General features: G+C 36.4%; 3 long non-coding RNA genes across 3 annotated transcripts; 2 read left to right on the top strand and 1 right to left on the bottom strand.

Moving 5' to 3' along the window:
• Positions 1–3,915: 3,915 nt before the first annotated feature.
• Positions 3,916–4,427, bottom strand: LOC139785047 (uncharacterized). The gene is made up of 2 exons (XR_011721785.1): positions 4,132–4,427; positions 3,916–4,062 (listed from the first exon to the last, which is right to left on the bottom strand). It is a non-coding gene; the product is annotated as an uncharacterized lncRNA (long non-coding RNA).
• Positions 4,428–4,994: 567 nt separating this feature from the next.
• LOC139785048 (uncharacterized) lies at positions 4,995–7,240 on the top strand. Its single transcript, XR_011721786.1, has 2 exons — positions 4,995–7,024; positions 7,094–7,240. It is a non-coding gene; the product is annotated as an uncharacterized lncRNA (long non-coding RNA).
• A 917-nt stretch (positions 7,241–8,157) lies between these two features.
• On the top strand, positions 8,158–10,552 carry LOC139785046 (uncharacterized). The gene is made up of 3 exons (XR_011721784.1): positions 8,158–9,540; positions 9,809–9,950; positions 10,412–10,552. It is a non-coding gene; the product is annotated as an uncharacterized lncRNA (long non-coding RNA).
• Positions 10,553–17,758: the final 7,206 nt, after the last annotated feature.

The following is a 17,758-nucleotide window of genomic DNA, read 5'->3' as shown; positions in this document are numbered from 1 at the left end:
GGTCTACTTGGACTTTATATCCCTTGTACCTCGTTTATCCTTTTTTTCCCTTTTATAACACAATGCATTAGTATTAGTACGGTTTAAGGAAAAAACAATTTACAAATATAATAAAAAATCAGAAATAATGCTATATATATTCTTATTTGAAAAGACGTAAAAATGAAACTCTGTTATGAGTCCGAATCGTCTTAATTGATCAGCTGTACGCAGACCCATAAAGTGATTTACCGCCTGAGAATTGAAACATTTATGATACTTATAGTCAATTATATTTTGAGATTAGCTTTAAACGTTTAAGATGCTGTAAGCAAAGTACAAAACCATATTAACATTAGGGCTATTACTTATATCTTATATACAGTATAATAACATATATATAATATACTTATTATACCTATTACTTAAAATAATTTTGAAATATGAACGGACTATAAATATCAGTCAATGATAGCCAAAGTTTGATTCTCTCATTAGCTCTTTCATCTAATTATTATATATATATATATATATATATATATATATATATATAATAAAATATATATATATATATATATTGAAAGAATTATTTTAATTCTGTTAATATGTTATTTTATTATTTTTCTTAAGTTAATTTGTTTGTTTTCAAAATTTTTTGTTTAGGCTACAATAAATATTCCAGCTGTAGAAATTATAAAAAATGTTCTGAGTAAAGGCCGTGTTACAAAATATCAAGAAGCTGCACTGAGAAAAAAATGTTGTTAATTTGACTAAACTCGTTTAGTTGTAGTGATTTGTTTAATGTAAATATTAATATATTTAAATCAAATATACGTGAGTAATATCAAGAAATATTTTATTTTATTTTATATAATATTTTTTGAATTAACAAATGTTAGCTTGACAGCCCGTGACCGCTGCATTTAGTTGAATCAAATAATATTTCTTTGAATCAACGATTTTTTTTTCTCAGTGTACAAGACAATTTGCTGCCACGTTATTATTTTATTCAAATGCAGCTTATAATTATGTGAGACAAACATTTCAAAATAGATTACCTCATCCAAGAACTATAAGAAAATGGTTCAGTACAATTGATTTTAATCCTGGAATTACTATGCAAATATTGAAGTCAATTAAAAGTGTAATAGACGAAAACGAAAAAAGTGGTAAAATTCTACAGTTTGGAATACAAGTAGATGAGATGTCCATTAAGAAATGTGTTGAATGGGATGGTCGGAAATCTTATGGCTATGTGGATGTTGGAATAAATTTTGATGAAATTGATGATGACAGAGAAACCACGTATGCTTTGGTTGTAATCCTCGTAGCTTTAAACGGTCATTTTAAAACGCCAATATCTTATTATTTTATTAGAAGCTTGAATGCTGAAGAAAGAGCGAATATTATCACAAATAATTTAATAATTTTCACTTAAAAATGATATCTCTAGGAGTCTCGTGAGTCGAAAGGCTCAAAACAATGTGACACACTACTAGGCGGCCGGTCCTCGCGGTCCGGTCGTCGCACGAGCCCGGTTTGCCGTACGGCGCCTCTGCCCGTCGTCGGGATCTCACCGCTTACGACGGCACGGCGTCTAACGGTCGAACATGAGTTTCGCGAGTTCGATGTCGAGACTCGGAATCGTCTGTAGACGACTTAGGTCCCCTTCTCCTAGAGATATCATTTTTAAGTGAAAATGGCATAACAAATATAAGATCAATCACTTTCGACGGTGCTGCTTCTAATTTATCAATGATAGAAAATCTTGGGAGTAAGGCCAAGGAAGATTTTAATAAAACAACATTTCTACATCCTATTTCGAAAGAACCCATACACGTTGTACCTGATGCTTGTCATATGTTAAAGCTAGTCAGAAATACGTTTAGTAATTGTGATATTATCGATGACGAAGGTAGATTTGTTCTTTGGAAATATTTAGTAATGCTTGTAGACTTGCAAGAGAAGGAAAAAGTTTATCCTGGGACAAAAATCAGTAGAAGACACATTAATTTCCATAATGAAAAAATAAAAGTTAAACTAGCAGCACAGGTTTTAAGTACAAGAGTAGCCAATGCATTAATCTTTTTAAGTCGTATACATCTTGAATTTTTGGAAGCATCAGCTACAGCACGATTTTGTCAAATTTTTAATAATATTTTTGATTTAATGAACAGCAGGAGAAAATTTGGCAAAAATAAAACAGAGGAGTGCATAACTCTTGAAAACTTGCAAATGATGGAAAAAAATATTATAGATTACACTAACTATATTCAGTCATTACAAATAGTCGATAAAAAGACTGGTGAACGTATACCCATTTTGCAAAGTAAAAAAAGAGTCGGTTTTTGGGGTTTTATTGTAGGCATGAATAGCACGTTACATGTAGCAAAGTATTTATTTGAAAGAAAACTTATTACATATTTACTAACATATAAAATGTCTCAGGATCACATAGAGACATTTTTTTCAAGTATAAGAAGAATGGGAGGATTTAATAATAATCCGACTTGTCTCCAATTCAAAAGGTCATATAAGAAATTGATGACCCATGTTCATGCAATAGTACCAGAAGAAGGAAATTGTACCGTCCAAGATGAAACCCATATTCTTAAATTTGAAATAGAAACAAACAACGCGGATGAATTATTAGTTGATAACATTTTGACATTGTCTGATCACGATTATGAGTCTTCAAATAGTTGGTGCTGGAATGAATACAATTCAGAAGTTGTAACTTACATAGCTGGAGTTGTGGTTAAAAGTATTAAGAATAAAATTAAATGTGATATGTGTCGCCAAAGTTTAGAGACTAAAGTAACCAAATCTTTATTAATAAAAATAAAAAATAGGAGATTATTATTTCCCAGTGATTCAGTTATTAAAATTTGTAAAGTTGCTGAGCGTGTTCTTAGGCAACATAAAAATCTATTTACAGTTAAAAACTTAATGAATAGCCTTATATATAGCGTAAAACGTTTGTTACCTAATGATATCTTTAGTCATTTAGATGATTTTATCCAAATAACATGTGTTCTTGATACTCATAAATCTGAATTAGTACATCAGGTTTTGCATAAATATTTTAACATAAGATTATACCACGAAGCTAAAAACAGTGTAACAGATATAAAAAGAATAAGAAGTTTTCATAATCGATTAGTTATATTTGCTAATCAATAATTTCTTATATAAGTTACAATATATAATTTTTAATACCACGTTAATAGCGTTTTTACAGAAAAACATACATTTTTAATATAAAATATTGACATTTAAAAAAGTTGTTTTATGTTTTATGTTTTATGTTTATATATTTTTTTTATATAAAAAGTATGTTTATATGTTTATACATACAAGATATGTTTATGAAAGAAAGTCAACCCTAATCCCTCCAACCATGCACTTTCGTGTCCCACGCGTTTCTAACGTCGTTTGTTCCGGTCGTTTATTCCGGAAAACCAACGGCCGTGGGATAATCCTTCCCGCCCCTAAAAAAAATTGTTATAGTAGGGAACATCAAAAATTTCAGAGCCCTAGCTCATTTACTCCCGAAACGGCAAACAGTCAAAATCTCGTTAATTAAATGGCGGAAAAAACGTTGGAGGGATTAGGATTAATATGAATAAAACATGTTCAGAAACGTGCAAATTGCTTTTTTATTTAATGATTACCATTATTTACTTAAATTACATTACCATTATTTACTTAAATTATATTTAGTAAGTGTATTCCAATTGCTTTCAATATATAACAACTAACACGAATGCAATATTTACGCGTACAATCCAATCTAACGCATGCAATGTTGGAAAAGGCATTTTTAGACACAGTACAGTACATTTCATTTTACGTAAAGCAGAATCTATAATTGTATTGTTCTAAATAACAGAACAAGAAGTTTGAGTCGCCAGTAGATAATTAAAAATTACTAAAGATGTTGTAATCGACCCAACTGGCCAAATTTATTAATCGAAAAACGCTACGTTTCGACCGAGGATCCGGTCCTTTTCAAGCGTGTATACAAAACTCACAAATGTCGATTAGTCAAGCATAATGCCCTAACTACACCGAATCTAAAAGCTAAACGACACAAAATTAATTTGCAATTAAGTGAAAATTATATCAATATTATACGAAACAGAAACTTACATATTTGTGCGTCGGAATCTAAGTAATAACAAATTTGTTAAACGGTATATTTCGTGAAATGTTTGTAACATGACATAGCAGTGCGGTGGTACAATTTAGACTGATGAACCTGACAATTATAAACAGACTGGTGCCGTAAACAATAAAAGGCAAGAACATAGAGAGGGAAGCAGCGGAGAGGAGAGACCAGCTATATTTCTTTTATGATATGTTCGTAGAGAACGTTAAGATTCTCCGTGTCCTTTTGCAAATTGATGGTGTCGTCAAATTTTTTAATAAAAAATGTTAAAGTCTTGGATTAATACGAAGATCAAGATCAACTCACTAAGACATCGACTGACTTTTTTGCTCCGATGTAGGAGAGACGACGTCTTACCTCCACACATACACACTCTGAGATTCAACATCATCTTCCAAAGCAACAGTGCAACTCGCAAGTTCAACATCCTGAAAAAACGTTACCAACGAAACATACTTAACCTTGAAATCAAAGATATTAACTTCGATTTAAAATTTCTGCGATCTAATGTTAAGAAAATCGAGGATACACTTGCCTCTATTTTACCGAATGACGTAATTCAAAACTTTTATACATTTAATACTTACACCATCGATCGACATGACGAGGAAACGAGATTTAGATTAATTAGTAAATTGAACATAATTATGACTAAGCAAAATACTTTTTATAACTCCTTTTTAAACATTGATCGCAGTAAATGGATTATTAATGCGAGTAGTAAATCTTTACCATCTAACGTATTAAATTTTTTAAGTTTGGGCGGTAATTTCGCTTTGCCCACCAATCCGAGAGAGAGAAAAGATCGCTTGTGCTCCTCTCTGGACATTATTAAAAATTTCGAATTTAACACATACAAAATTCCGAAAAACTTGGTAGAGAATACCCGCCGTTCGATTGCCAACTCGCTGCATAAGTTTCTGAGTTTGAATAAACATGTTAACCATATTGACAGATTTTTCACGAAAGAATTTACTGCTTGTAAAAAATTCTTGCGTGATAATGATGATGTCCTTGTCACCAAGGCTGACAAAGGCCAAGTAACTGTCATTTTGGATAAGAACGCATATGTAAACCAAATGACTGAAGCGCTTGGAGACCAAGACACTTATAAAAAATTGAAAAAAGATCCGATAAATAAAATTACATCTAAAATTCATGAATTGGTCAAATCTTGGCTTGACAATGGCATCATCAGTGACTGTACATACAAAATACTCAATTGCACCAATGGAAATCTACCGAGAGCCTACGGACTGCCGAAAGTTCACAAGGCCGGCCTCCCTTTACGTATTATTGTCTCAGCGTTGGGTAGCCCGCTCTATAACGTGGCTAGTCTCCTCCAAAAGACCTTACATACGTCGATCCCGAAACCGAAATCGCACATAAAAGATAGTTGGTCTTTTGCGAAGTTTATAAACAACATGAATATTAATGATGACGAAACACTTATTTCACTTGACGTCACGGCACTATTTACGAACATCCCTAAAGATTTAGTATTAAAGGGAATTGAAAAAAGGTGGAACTATATTTCTAGCAAGACTGACCTCAATTTATCACAGTTTTTACACGCAATTGATCTTATTTTATCGTCCACTAGTTTTAGTTTTAACGGCGAAATTTACGAACAAATCTTCGGCAGCCCCATGGGATCTCCTTTATCGCCGGTCGTCGCTGATATTGTCATGGATGACTTAGAGACGCATTGCCTAAGCCTTTTGAATTTTAACATCCGGATATTCATTAGATATGTCGATGACATTTTTGCGGTGATTCCCAAAACAAGTGTGGGCTTGATTTTAAAAGTTTTCAACGGATATCATCCTAGACTTAGGTTCACTTATGAAATTGAAACGAATGCGTCACTCAACTTCCTGGATACGACTGTAATTAGGAATGGCAACTTATTAATAACCAATTGGTATCGAAAACCGACGTTCTCTGGACGTTACATAAATTTTCATTCTAACCATCCTTTAAAATACAAATTGAACACTATTACTAGCTTGGTTGATCGCGCGGTTTTACTTTCTAATGAAAAATTCCACGATGGCAATATTAAGATAATTAAAGAAATTTTGAACAACAACAGTTTTCCTAAACCAATCGTTAATAAACACATTGCCAAACGTCTAAACACTCTCAAAACACGTAACAACACACTTAATACTCCCACTGACAATAACACAACTTTTGATTTTAAAAACTGCATACCTTTACCCTATATAAAAACGTTGAGTGATAGCATTTGCCGTACTTTAAATGAACTCCACATCACTACCTTATTCACGGTTCCTAAAAAACTTGATTGCTTAATAAGACGGGGCAAAGACAGAATTAACGACCTAAAACAAACTGACATAGTGTACAAAATTAACTGCAGGGATTGTAGGGCCACATATATAGGGCAGACTAAAAGGCATCTGTGTACGCGTCTCAGGGAACACCAGAGCGATATTAGAAAACACGCTAGCAATCTTTCTGTAGTGAGTGAACACCGAATATCCTATGGGCATGATTTTGACTGGGGAAAACCTGAAATATTACATAAGGAAGGACAGACCAGAAAGAGAGAAATAGCGGAGATGTTTTTTATTAAAAAATTTGACGACACCATCAATTTGCAAAAGGACACGGAGAATCTTAACGTTCTCTACGAACATATCATAAAAGAAATATAGCTGGTCTCTCCTCTCCGCTGCTTCCCTCTCTATGTTCTTGCCTTTTATTGTTTACGGCACCAGTCTGTTTATAATTGTCAGGTTCATCAGTCTAAATTGTACCACCGCACTGCTATGTCATGTTACAAACATTTCACGAAATATACCGTTTAACAAATTTGTTATTACTTAGATTCCGACGCACAAATATGTAAGTTTCTGTTTCGTATAATATTGATATAATTTTCACTTAATTGCAAATTAATTTTGTGTCGTTTAGCTTTTAGATTCGGTGTAGTTAGGGCATTATGCTTGACTAATCGACATTTGTGAGTTTTGTATACACGCTTGAAAAGGACCGGATCCTCGGTCGAAACGTAGCGTTTTTCGATTAATAAATTTGGCCAGTTGGGTCGATTACAACATCTTTAGTAATGTTCTAAATAAGTTTAAAAAATTTTTTTTACATGACAAGGTTCATCGTTATTATAAATCTTCAAATCTTCAAATCTTTTAAGACATTTTGACATTTTCATATAATACTCTTTTCATATAATAAAGAACGACAATTTCCAAATATTCTTTTGCATGTGCAGAGAAAATGTTTTAAATAAATATTTTTACTTGCAAATCTCACGGAGGAGACGTATGAAAAACAGTTCTTTTTTTGGTTAACTTTATTCTATAATATAATATACATTGAATATTTACCGATGAAAAGTCACATCTTCCTCCATACCAAGTTCTTTCTTACAGATACAGCATATTTGTGCCATTATTTCCTCTTATTTGAATTGTCGCACCAGCTGAATTTCTGTGTGCACGTCAATGTATCTTCCCCTCCAACTGCCTTTCATCTACTGACGAGCAATGTGTGCGTTTTACCCATTCCTATTCCCTACTAGTCCCCCACTAGTCTAGACTTCTATCCCCACCAAGCGATCAGAAGAGAGAGAGAAAGGACCATATCCACGGCTATGTCTGCACCGTCTATTTTGCTACGCGTGCTCTTACGGCAGGGGCCGGTCTATCTATATAAGTCTATGGTAATTAGTCACAAAAAATTACTAATTGCATAAAAATTAATAATATTTAGGTAAAAGTGAATTACAGATTACTTAAAGAATTTGTAATTTGTTAGAGAAAAATTTCTAGTTCGTGAAAGTTAGTATTTAGGTGAAACTGAATTAATTTCTTTTGCAAATTGGTAATTAGTGGAAATAAATTCTTTATTATTAAAATAATTAATAGTTATTCGAAAATAAATTATTTACTACTTATTTGAAAATTAATAATTAGTGGAAAATAATTATTAATTTTTTCAATAATAAATAATTAGTCTCAGGTAAATTACTTATTTTAAAAATTATTAATTGGTTGAATATAAATTTAATTATTGCAGTTGAAGGTAGTTTAAAAAATAATTATATTAATGTTTTATATAATGTATATTGTTTGGTACTGCTTTGTAAATAGTTAGTTAGTAATCATTAGTTGATAAGTTCGTCTTGTACATTTATTGTCTCGCGAAACGTCGGCGGATCGCGATTGATAACTGTGAGAATACTGGAGCGCCCTGCTCTTGTCTCTCTTTCTTCCACTACTCTCCCCTCCACGGACATACGCCGATGCTGCGCGGGCCGAAAAGGCCCCGGCGCGCCTATTCTAGATCCTTCAGCCTCACTGAGTAGTCGTGGCGTGTGACTAACTTACTTGCGTGGCGTGTCCATTATTTGCTACTACCTTATTGGGTGTGATACAGGGAGTGCTATAATATAGACTTATATATAATCATAAACTATTGTTTTATTTATTTGACCCACTCCCGGCACCACGATTCTCTTAGGTTATGAGCCAAGCAGCGTAGTGCGGTATACGCTTCCACTGCGCGTGAAAGGAAAATAGCGTGTGCTTGTGCGGCGAATTTTTGTTGGCGCGGAAAATTTCGAGGCAAGGACCTTTTTCTCTTTTATACGGTGTGCTGAGATTCGAGGTGAGAGATGGCTGATGGTGTGCAAAATGCCGATGCGGAAATGTCGCAAGAAGCCGGTAAGTAAGCTTTTATGTGTTACTTTGTTTCGCGAGAAAACACGGCGTATAGGTACGCATACGCATTGAAATTCTGTGTTTGGTTTTTCGTTTGTAGATGCGTAATGGTGTGATTAAGGCGTGGTGATTTTGTTTGAATTTTATAGGGGTGAGTAAAAATATGCGCGTGGCGAAAGAGAAAATCTTGCGACAAAGTAAAAGCCGGGAGTGCATGAAGTCGTTGTTCTTAAAAGAAAATGCACATATTAAACGCGATTTCATAAAGTATATCCTTTTAGGAAAAATATAAAAGGAAAAGAAAAGATGTAAAATTTGAGAAAATAAAAAGTGAATGTCGGAAAAACAAAATGGCGCGACAATGACAATGGCGTGTGGTGTGCCGGTTGGGACTTGCCCGCGCGGTAGGGGAGGTTCGTTGTTTTGGTTCCGAGAGTTGGCGTGCACGTGGCCGGCGCGTGAGGAGACTCGAAGGAGAGGGAGCGCGGTGCGTTGCGCGACGCTCGAGCGAAGGAGAGAAAGAGAGAGGCGAGAAAGATATATAGATATAGCGCGCGGCTGGGCTCCTTCTCTGTTGCCGAGTAGAGATATACTTTTACAAATATGCGCGCGCGGCGCCGTTATTTTGTTTTGCGTTCGTCGCTGCGGCTCGGCCAAAGACATGGGTATACGTATACAAATGTATGTAATGGAACATGTATGTCACACATACACGATTAAATTAGATTGAATTAATATATGCATATATCAACGGAGAGTACATATTCAATGGCGCGAAACTGGGTGTGATTTTAAGACGAGTTATTGGTGTCTTAAATTATTAAACTGCAGTTTTAAATAAATAGTTTGGTTTTTCACCATCTAAATTACAAATAAACAAACTGAAAATTTAGAGTTAAAATACAATTTTGGGGAATTCCAGATTAATTAACTAAGAAAATCTTTACAGTGAAAGAGGATCTTCTGGATCTATGAACATATTTGAAAAATGCATTCGATTTAGACGGACTGCACAAAGGGGAGAAAGTGACTTAATATAGAGGATGAATCCCTACTAATAAACACAGAGTTGGGAGCAAATTACAGATCTGGTGAGTTTATTTAGTTGAAATTTGGTGGGTATTTGGTGTGAAAAATGAATATATATATATATATATATATATATATACATACGTATGAAAGAGACAGTGCTTGTGTGTGTATATGGGCTAGCACATATACACATAACACTCGCACACATAAGTAAATGCTTTAAGATCTCTCTAATTTAAAAATCGATTAACAAAATAATTTTGCAAAAATTTAAAAATTTATCACTTTGATGGGTAATGCGGATAGTATAATATGTATTTGTTATTCGATATTATATTGCCTAAATTACTTAAATAGATGTATGAGAAGTCTTATTGTTCGGATCATTATACGTCTGTTTGCCTTGGTGTCAGCCATACTTGTTGTTCAGTCAACTGACTCTTGGGCATAGTCCAGATGGCTATAATTAAATCTCCATGCTGAATAAAATGCAGGACTTTAATTACCAAATTTTATGCAGAGAAAAGAATGCTGTCGGATAAGTTATGGAAGAGCCTATTAATTTGGCGAGAGGACAAACTCCTCAATGACCTGCCGCTGGAGATGCCGAGGACTCCATCTGAGTGTCACCCAGCTACCGGCGAAGCAAGTGCAGAAATGGAAATTGTTGAAAAATCGGAGAAGCGAGATAAGGACGGCGTGGACGGTGAGATAGGCGAATTTGGCAAAGGAAAGATGGAGAGTTGTAAGAAACCGTTAAGATAAGTCACGTTGGCACCGTGGCTGGCAGGCCTGCGGAAGTGTCGGGAGGAGACATCACGCCGGACACGCATGATCAGAGCCGAACACGGAGCTCGTTGCTCCGATTGTAATGCGCGGGCAGACGATCGTGAACCGCGAAACGTAGAGGTAGACCGTCTTCGGTTGCGCGCTGCGGTGCCTACCGTATTGAATTGTGTGTAACGAAGCAGAAGTAAACTGTTTAACCGAGAAGCACGATTAATTATTTATCCTGACATCATCCCGAGCTCATCTCTTTACAGCTCAGAAGTGGGATTCGAACCCACGCCCTTAGTTTGTTGGCCAATATGGCCATGGTAGCTGAGGTCGCCAAAGAAGGAAAACCTTTACCTATGATTGTTAGTAATGATGATTTGTTTATTGCGTTTCCCCGTAGGGTTTACAAGGCGTTTTTATGAGGAACGTACCCAAACCTCTTACAAAACACATTCCCCTAGACCTGGCCATTTGCGACCTCACAAACATTTTTACCCTCCCTCCCCATAATCATCTTCACCCCTCTTCTTCCTCCTCCGCTTCCTCCGAGACTCCGTCCCTCAGCCTCCCTCCTTCCTGTCTCGGCTCTTCCCTATTTGGCCCACTCTCTCTTCCCCCTATCCTCCTTGTCCTCGTCGAAGTCCATGAGGAGCTTCTCCTCCATCCCTCTCGTGATTTCGTCCTCCTCCGATCTCCCTGTACTCCTGCGCACTTCCATTCTCTTTTCCGTTCTCCCTTCTCTCTCTTCTCTCTCTCTCTATCCCTCCTTTCCACCGATTTATCCTCATCAATCTTCACCCCTATACTGTTCCCCGCCTTTCTCTTCGCTTCCAACACCATCCACTTCTCTTCCTCATCTCCCAGCTTCACCAGTATTGTCAGCCATTCTCCTCTCTGCCCCACCACTCTCACCTCTCTTACCACCACCTTCACCTTCAAACCTTCCGTGAAGAGCTCCTTCACTTTCTCCCAATTCGACTCCTTGCCTCCCCATTTCTCCGTCTCGACCCTTAAAATCACGTTCCTCTTTCTTAACTCCCCTTCGCGTCCTGGCCATATGCGACCTTACAATTCATTTCCCCTCCCTTGCGACCTTATAATTCATTTCCCCTCCCTTCGTCTTCTCACTGGCCATCTCCTTCCGCCTCCTTTGCTTCAGCCACCTCTTTGCTTCCCTCCTTTCTGCCACTGCTCTTCCTCTTTCCTTCCGTCTCTCTCTCTCTCCTCTCGTTCGCCGCCTTCCCTCCTTATTCCACCTTCACTCTGGAAACAACTGTGTTATACCTTCATCTTATTTCCCTCTCCTCCTCCCCTCCCTTTTCCCTGCCACTTCTTCCTCAATCTCCCTTCCTTTCTCCATTCAATCCTATCTCCCTCTTTATCACGCTTACCTCTTTTCCTCCGCCTTTACCTTTAATCCTTCCGAACAGACTCTTCTCCCTGCTTTCCGTAATCTCGTCCTCCTCCGTCCTCTTCCAACTTCTACTTTTCTCCTCTCTCCTTTCCTTTCTCCTTTCTTTCTCCTCTCTTTTTCTTACCCTCCTCGTCTCCACCAATTTATCCTCGTCCATCTTCACCCTTAATCTACTCCCTTCCTTCCTCCTCCGTCGCTTTCTCTCCTTCTCTTTCTATCACCTGTCTATATGGCCGACCCTTTCGATCGTTCGATCCATCGACCCGTCGCGACGACTCTCAGCTCCGTTCCGCACCTGCCACGCCACTATCGACAATCCCTCTGTCTCGCGACGGGTCGATCGATCGCTCGATCGAAACTCCATGCTGTCAACTCGCTCAGCTCCCTCGTCGTGTAACCTGGCCCCTTTATCTTCCTGCTTCTCATTCTAACCTCTCACGCGTTCCCTTACTTTCTCTCATCACTACTCTTCAACCACGCAATCCTCGACTTCTCCTCCACTTTCACGGCTTCCTCCGAACCTCCTCCACAAGCTCCGCCACCCTACTTCATCTTCCCTTACTTCACCTTCTCTCAAAACCCTTTTCTTACTCCTCTCCACTCCGGGCCAAACCGTCCACTACCTCTCCCTCCATCTTTCCCCATTGTTAGTAATGAAATTGTATCTAACCCCAAAACTAGTGACTACCTCAAACGCATTAAAAATAGTATTAAACCTGATCCTCCAGTCTCAAAGAAGACATTACTCGAAAATTCAGAAATTAATGAAAGTTCAGCCTTGACCAAAGTAAGAATGCAAGAGACCAAAATCTCAGAAATGACGAGTGCCCTCTCGAAATTCTGTACCACTACCACCAAGACTATGGAGCAATTTGGTGCGTCGTTGCTCCAGCTGAGTCAGCTGATCACGACTCAGAAAAATGTCTTGGCTGTGTCACAAAAAGAATGTGCACAGCAAAACAACTGAGAAAGTGTACGAATTGATTAAGACTATGAGAGAGGAGTGGAGCACACAGATCACTAGATTTAACAATGTTGACAAATTGGTCACCACATACAATCTAGTAAATGATAAAAGTAAACAGACTGAGTATGTGGCAACCGGTAATAATGAAAGTTCAGAATCTAAAATCTCGAGTGCAGTTAAAGAACAACTGGAAAATTTGAGGCGCGAAGATTTGACGCACAGTAAGGATAATGCTAACAATTCGTTGATTAATACAGTTAAAGATACCTTAAAGTTTGAATTCATAAATAAAGGTGCGAATATGAGGCGTGATTACAAATTGAACTTAAATATGAAATATGAACATTTTTATGATTACTTTTCATTGGAACTTAGAACACGTAATTTACTACATATAATAGATAATTCAATTATTTCCAACATACAAGATGAGAGCGTATTAAATGAACAAAGATTTAAAGTCAGAGATATCTTAATAAATCATATTGATCCATATTATCATGCTAAAATAGTGCATATGCAAAACCCAGGGGAGATTTTAAATAAAATTAAAGAGATTAAAAGGTGTGAAATAAATGTAACCCCTCATTCAGTAAGAAAGCAATTATACAACATGAAATATATAATCGGTAAAACAAAGGCGAGTGAATTCTGTGAAAAGTTTGAAGAGATTATTAGAAATTATGAGAATTCTCCGGGTGCCACACCTCTGTCTGAAAACGAAAAACGAGATGCATTCTACAATGCTGTTATGATCTCAGTGCCGCAAATACAATCAATAGAGTTTGTCACCAAAAACTCTAACGGTGCGAGTCTTTCATATGACCAATTAAAACTTCTTGTTATGCGGGACAAAGCGGCGCGAAATCAGGTGCGAGGTGGGCAAGATAAGGTGAGGACAGCAAATTTGGCCAATTTGGAAAACATACGTTGCTATAAATGTCAAAGCTATGGGCACATAGGTGCGAAGTGCCCAAGGAGAGGTCTGTCTGGCAGACAATGCTACAACTGCGGCGAGTTTGGAGACCACAAGGCGGCGGAATGCCCCAAGCCTCCAAAGAAATTCAATCAGCAAAGAGGAGGATACAAGTACAATAATGTTCGTTCCCGAGGTAGAGGTACTAACCAAAAACGAGGTTTAAAACGAAAAGCTCAGTATAATGGAAAATCAGAAAATGCGAAAAGAGGAAAATATAATGGTCCTAGAGGAAAGGGCAGAAGCAATTACAAAAATACTAACAATAGGTGCAATAAGGGTGGGAACAAAGGAAACAATTCGGATCAAGGGACTCAACAGAACGGCGGAAATTCAACAGAGAAAACAAATAATCATAAAGGTGAGCACGATATTTTAAATCTAGTAAGTAATGCCGTGTCCTTAATAGATGATAATTTCGATATCACGAATACTAAAACTATGTGTTTGAATACTGAATATATAAATCATAATAGATTCTTTTCGAATTTTCTAGCAGATTCAGGTGCGACCGAACATTTAACGAATTCTAAAATTATTTTCAAGACATTTGATGAATTTGATAACGGTGTGATTAAATGCGCTAACAAAGATGAGTCAGCGGACTTAAAAACAGAGGGAGCAGGAAACATTGAAATTAGACTAGAGAACGGTAACTTACTAGAAATAGACAAAGTTATTTGCGCAGAAGCTTTTACAGAGAATTTATTGTCACTACGAAAATTTGCAGAGATGGGGTTAGGTATATATTTAGACAATAAAAAGATTGATATTTTTACCCTATTTCCAAAGAATTATTTATTACTAGTGTGTATAAAAGACCATATTGGATAATAGAACTAGAAATTATTAAAGATAATAGGTGTGATAAAACATCTCATAAAATAGTGAACAGGCGGGTTATAGCAAATTTAGCTGAAGAAATATCAGGTGCGAGAAGATATATTACTCGTAGTGTGACAGCCAAAGAAAAGACACAAATAAACTCTGAAACTGATAAAATACCGAAAGAGTCTGAAAAGAGCGTACAAGAAAATGAAATTGGTGAGAATATTGAGATTCATGATGAAATTTTAAATTCAGGAGGGAGAGATGATAAAGGTGAGAATAAAAAAAATATTGATAGTAAAGTGTACGAACACTCTAACTTTGATGTAACTATTTGGGACCGTAAACTTAGTAATTTTGATGAGTTGCCTATTGTAGAGATACCCAATACAGAATCGCCCCTTTTAGAAAATTATAAAAGATTTGCAGAAAATAACAATGCGATGCTATGGCACGTTAGATTCAGCCACGCGTCAATTGCTTATCTAAAGGCCTTACAATTAAAGTTTCCTGATAACAAACAATTAAAGGAAGCAGTATTTGACCAATCTCTTTTAGATTGTGAGGTGTGTAAGATTTCGAGATTCAATACTTTGCCTTTTAAAACTACGCGTAGGAGAGTGACAGAACCGTTACAGATAATACATGGAGATGTCATGGGTCCGATTACACCACTTTCTCATCCTAAGGGCTATAGATATATTTCGGTATGTATAGATGATTTATCTAGATTAGCAATGGCATACCCAATGAAGGCGAAAAGTGACACGGGTCACTGTTTAGAGATGTTTGTGAGAAGTGCTCGAAACCTACTAGGTTATGACGCTAAGGTGTGTTATTTGCGTACTGACCAGGGAACGGAATATACGGAAGGCTATACAATCGAGGTTTTAAATAAATTAGGTGCGGAATTACAACTAGCATGTCCTGATACACCTCAACATAATGGGGTCTCTGAGCGCTTCAATCAGACAATCCAAACTAAAGTAAGATCATATATTTATGATGCAAATTTACCAGAAAATTTATGGGATTTAGCTTTAAGTGCAGCTGTTTATGCTTATAATAGAACTCCTCACAAATCCAATGATATGGTTATTCCATTAGAGAGATTTGCCTCGCATCATAGCTTTCACATACATCAAATTAAGAGATTTGGGTGCGTAGCTTATATTAAAGTTCAAAGAAAAACAGGTCCGAAATTTAGATTTGAGGGAAGGCGAGTTATTCTGGTGGGATATACTCCTACGGGATATATATTTCTCAATCCTGAGAAAGGCAAATATTATGAGAGTAGAAATGCAAGGTTTAATGAAAAGATTGTATTCGGAGATAAATACAAGAAAAGTGACATTAACGATCATCTTTTAGTCTTAGAAGAGGTTGGTAAAGAAAAATGGTTCGTTTTTAATAAAGGTGAGAACAATGAAGGTAAGAACCCGAAGAATTTTTAAAACCGGAGGGAGAACCTAAGCGTAAAAGAGGTAGACCTAGAAAAATTAAATCAGATTCTAAGAGATTAAAACTTGATAATAAAGTAGAGACTAACGGTGAGTCTGTAAACAATACTAGTTTTTCTAACCTACAAATTGACGAAAAGTTAAAAGCTGATGCGTTATTCAATGCAGAATCTGAACAAGCAGAAATTAAGATAATGATGAATTGTATCATGCTCTTTTAGCTGATATTAATCTAGACCCTATTAACTATAAAGAAGCTATGTTGACGAAAGATAAGTAACTTTGGCAGAAAGCAATCGATGACGAATTAAATTCTATGAACAAAAATGAGGTGTGGGAATTGATAAGTCGTCCAACAATAACAAGTGATGGTAAAAAGGCTAATATTATAGATTCAAGGTGGATTTTCAAACAAAAGATCGAATCAGATGGGAAAATTAAACATAAAGCGCGACTTGTTATTCGAGGTTTCAAAGATAAAAACTATTATGAACTAAGGGAGACATATGCTCCTGTATCAAGGTTGCCTCTAGTGCGTTCTGTAATCGCAATAATTAATAAACACGATTTAGATGTTTGCCAATTGGACGTGAAAACAGCATTTCTTAATGGAACCATTGAAGAGGAAATTTACATGGAAATACCTGACGGTGCAAATTATACTGATAAAGATAAAATAGAAAAGGTGTGTAAACTTAAACGAGCTCTTTATGGATTACGTATAAGTCCAAAGCGTTGGAATATCAGATTCACTGAAGCTGCTCTGAAAATGGGTCTTCAGAATTCAGAATTAGAACCGTGCATGTTCACTTGGAGAAATGAGGATAAGTTCTTAATTTTGCTTTTATATGTAGACGATATATTAGTGGCGAATAATGATAAAGATAAATTAGAAGAGGTTAAGACAGGTTTGAGTAAAGAATTTGAAATGACAGTGTTAGGTGAGCCAAAAGAATTTCTGGGTATAGCTATAAGGCGAGACAGACAGAACAAAATAATTGAATTAACCCAAGAAAAATATACAGGAAAAATCTTAGCTAGGTTCAACTTTAGCGAAGCACATGCTCAGAAAACACCAATGGTTACTACTCAAGTAGCTAACAGAGAGAGAAAGATGAGTGAGACGGACAGTGACGATGATATACTATTAACTACAGGAAGCAAAGAAAACGTTCCTTATAGAGAAGCAGTGGGTAGTTTGTTGTATCTGGCAGGTGCGACTAGACCCGATATTTCTTATGCTGTTAACGTGTTAAGTAGACACCAGGTGAATCCAACTACTGATGATTGGAAAATGGTTAAAAGAGTGTTTAGATACTTGAAAGGGACGAAAAGCCTGGGGCTAAGATATTTAGGTGAGACAAATGATATACAAAGTTATTCTGATGCAAGTTTTGTAGATTGCAAGAATTCCTTAACTACATGTGGATTCGTGATTAAATTAT

The sequence above is a fragment of the Temnothorax nylanderi genome, unplaced genomic scaffold (assembly GCF_030848795.1).
Source record: "Temnothorax nylanderi isolate EJ_2023f unplaced genomic scaffold, tnyl_v1.0 TNYL_tig0729_pilon, whole genome shotgun sequence".
Taxonomy (NCBI): Eukaryota; Metazoa; Arthropoda; class Insecta; order Hymenoptera; family Formicidae; genus Temnothorax; species Temnothorax nylanderi.
The sequence above is the reverse complement of the archived record's forward strand: the minus strand, read 5'-3'. Positions and strand labels throughout refer to the sequence as shown.